Source organism: Amblyomma americanum, chromosome 2 (assembly GCF_052857255.1).
Source record: "Amblyomma americanum isolate KBUSLIRL-KWMA chromosome 2, ASM5285725v1, whole genome shotgun sequence".
In the NCBI taxonomy this organism is placed as follows: Eukaryota; Metazoa; Arthropoda; class Arachnida; order Ixodida; family Ixodidae; genus Amblyomma; species Amblyomma americanum.
In genome coordinates, this window is record NC_135498.1 from 8,204,442 (window position 1) to 8,208,520 (window position 4,079).

Sequence of the window (4,079 nt, forward strand, 5' to 3'; positions counted from 1 at the left end):
GAATACACGAGCTGGAATTAATCCATTCTTATTCAGGTGATTCCCGTTTCTGGAAGCGTCAAATAATAGAGCAGTCTGCAGGTGCATGACGTTGCATGAAAGGTACAAGGATGTAACGAGGCGCAAGGAATTAGCAATTATGACGAGAGGATATATGAAACTTTGTGGCGACTATAAGAAATAAAAATTCGCGTACTATGCGGAGGCGCTCGTTGAGATGCCTCAGTTCTTTAGACAGCGTGAGCAAGGCGGAACTAAAACCACTTCGCAAAAAGCTTGAAGGAAAAAATAACAAACTCAGTAGTGACTTAGGGAACACATAATTTGGTTCTAATGTTAGCAATGGCTATTCCATCGTTCCAAATGAAAACAAAAAGCTCTATTCACGACAGTTTCCATCCAAGGCAAACAGAATGAAGGGCCTAGAGCAAGGTGCTGATATTGAAGAATAAGACCACGCCCATTTGTAACAAGGTGAAACGGCCTTATACCAGGTGTTTCAGGGAAGCCCAACACTAATTTTAAAAAAAGGCCTTTTGAGATAAAAAGATACCTTTGGCGGTATGGTAATACGAGGGTTGGAAGAATTCAGGAAACAGGTGGGTCATGCAAGGGCGTCTGCAGAACTTTATTCAGGGGGAGGCACCCGATGGCCGGGTATGGGGAAGGCGGTAGGTTAGCACCAAGAATTCACTACTTGTGGTCTAAACTACGCACATGAAACAAAAATTACAAACAGCAAATCAGTGCTAGGCTTGGAGAACATGCATTGGATTTTATTAATGAACAAAGAAAGAAACTTTATAAGCAAAATGCGAAAAATTACTATCACTTCGTGAAGAAGAATGGTCACTCTCGCTGCGTGAGGGTTCTCGGTATCACGTGAACTGATGACCAGCGAACAACACAATATGTTCACCAGCATGTGACTGCAGTCAATCAGTCTTCCTAGAATAGCAGCTGCAGACGTATCGGGTCTTTCTGGGCAAATTGCGTGATGACACGGGTGATAAAGTCATCCTTTTTGGGCTTCATAACATGCTCTGGATACACACTCATCAAACAAAGGCCGTCCAGCCGCTAATTTGTCAGTTGACCGTAGCCGGGTTACAATCTCCTCAGTGTACTGAAGGAGCGTTCGACAGTGCAAGCGGTAACTGGCAAGGCCATAACCACCTCAATGGCTTTTGCAACAGCGGGGAAGAATGCCTTGGCCTCAAGCAGAAGTTCAGAGTACGTTATTTCTGGTGAGTCCCCAGTTTTGCTTCTCCAAATCTCGTACCACGAGATACCCTCTTCCTTGAAGTTTTCGACACATTAAAAGCCTTGGAGTTCTTCAGCGAGGGCAACAAACTCAACACGGCTCAAATACTTCATTTTTGCTGGATGCAGCTGAAGAAGTTTGAAGTTCTCCGCACTGCTTTCAGAAAAGCGGCGAGCCAAAGAGGCTGTGAGAGAGTACAAGTAGGGCACATATATTGCCACGCGATAGTGTGCCTCCGGCAACTGAATCCTGTAGTTGTCTCGGTGGGCCTGATGACAGACTTGTCTTTGTACAGATATCAACACATTTAAGCGATTGGCTGCTTCACTTGCTGTGTTCATGATGTCAGAGAAATGCTCTTCAGCGTTAGTCCAGCGGCCGCGAAAAATATTCTGCAACTCAGTGATGTGGTCGTATACAGAATGGAAGTTCATGGATGCCTTTTAAGAACGTTCGTAACTGGTTCCACTCGTGCGCTGTACTTCGCTACAGTGTGCAAGTAAACGATGAAATATGAGCTTGTTGTTGCACAATAGAGGATGTGAGCTGGTTGCCTAGTTGCAGCGTTCGAGTTTGATTCCATTGACGCGAGCTCCCAGAGTACGTGCCTCGACTATGGCCACATAATGCTGAGAGAAGATCCTAACTGACTTGTATTTTGCAAACCATCTTGTTTCACACATCATCAGAATGTTGGGCACCAATTTCCTTCAGAACACGCTCTCGCGGAAGAAGTTTGTGGTTTGTTTGATGATCCCTATTGTGTTGTGACCCCTATTGGCAGCGAGGTGCTGGAAATGGTAAAGGAATGCGTCTACTTGGGACAAGTAGTTACAGCTGATCCGGATCATGAGAGGGAAATAACTAGAAGGTTATACGAATGGGCTGGAGCGCATATGGCAGGTTCTCTCAGATCATGAATAGCAGTTTACCAATATCCCTCAAGAGTAAAGTGTACAACAGCTGTATCTTACCGGCACTAACCTACGGGGCAGAAACGTGGAGGCTAATGAAAAGGGTTCAGCTTAAAGGGAGACTGAGGCGGTTTTCAAATCTGCTAACCTACTAGGCTTTTGAAGTATACTCATTGTTGACCATGTTTGTGAAGTTATTTTTTCAATTGTTGCAAAAGCACCGGCGCAATCACAGATTGAAATCACGCCGTTCAAATCTCCCGCGTCCCTAGAGAGCGCAGGAGAGGGAAACAGCGGAGAGGAGAACCGCCTCCTTGTCGGCCCGTGTGACGTGATTATGAGGAGTCGGAGACTCTCCCTAGTCGCCGGACTGTGCTTTCAGTGCGCGTTGTTCCTCGTGTTGGCTGCGCTGTGGACGTACTCACAAAGTGTTCCAGCCAAGTTTTGAGCACCCGACCCCGTGCAGGCGATCGAACATGAGGTACTGCTGTGCATTCGGGTGTACGAGCACCTACGGCCGCGACGATGTCGTCTTCCACACTTTCCCGAAAGATCAAAAGCTCGCAGCGCAGTGGGTCGTGGCTGTGAAGAGGAAGAATTTCAAGCCGACCAAAGCAAGCGTACTTTGCTCGAAGCACTTTCGTGACAGCGACTACGCGCAGAGCTTGTCCCTAATGCGATCGCTAGGGATTTCTGTCAGAGGGGCAAGGCTGAACCATGACGCGGTTCCTTCAGTATTTTCGCACAAAAAAAGCATGTCGCCACCGCCAAGAAGTGCATTTGCTAAAAGAAGGAAACATGAGGTGAGTGCTTCTACTTCCGATTTTAAATTCATTACTTCGCGGAAATTCAGGTCTCATTTTTGTGTGGAGCGTGGCATGAAGCGTTGACTGTGATTCGCTCACGTGGAAAGCGATCCCGCGATGGTAGGGCACAGCTGCATGCGCCGCGCGCGGCTGTACTGGCGAGTTTCCTTTTCTCGCGCAAGGGGATATGCTATAGAGACCCCTGTGCTAAACGTTACTTAATTAATCAACGAAACACCGCTGGCGATTCTTCGCGTGCAGACGGGACAGGCAATTGAAGAAAGCCCACTGCTGTGCCTGACATGCTCGGGAAGCCCCTGCGGAGCAGTGGCGCTGCCAGGTTGGCCAGGTCTTGGGGCGCGCTGAGCGAGGTTTGGTCCGACGCGTCGAAGCAAACAAATGTCGAAGCTGTTCACATGCGGCGTCATGATTTCCCACCCGTTGCTGCTTCGCCTTGAATCATTAGCTACGCAATCTGAAACGGAAATACTCGACAGAGCCTGGGCGAGTTGAAGCTTGGCTTTGAAACACAGGTGCGCGGCCTCGGACTTATTCTGGCAGCGGCGGGACGCAGAACGGACTAGAAGTTAATAGAGACATTTAGAATAGGGTGAAGCTGCCGATTAGGGTCACAGGGGAACAGCGAGGAGCCACAGCGCAGGCGCAGGACAATAGCACCACTCTGGTAACTGTCCTGCGAATGCGCACTGGCGCCTCGCTATTCCCCTATGACCCTAACCGCTAGCTTCACACTTTTTTAAATCTGTCCAATTCCGATGTGGTTATGCAAATGCGATAAGTCGGCAGGCGTTATGCTATTCTTACGAGGTCAACATCCATTTCGATGATCACCTAACAGCCGAGAACGACATCACATACGCGGCTTTCTTGCTTTCATAGAAAAATTTTCAGTGAAGAGCAATTCAGTGGTCCAGTACACTTTTTATCCTTTCAGGTCCTTGCAGAACTGCTTGGAGAAGGATCAAGCGTGCAAACACTTGATCCAAAATTGGGCAGTTCCTCTGGTAACTCAACAGATAATGACACTACATTCAGTCTGAACATTTAGTTATGCATGGATCTCGTGTGCATCAA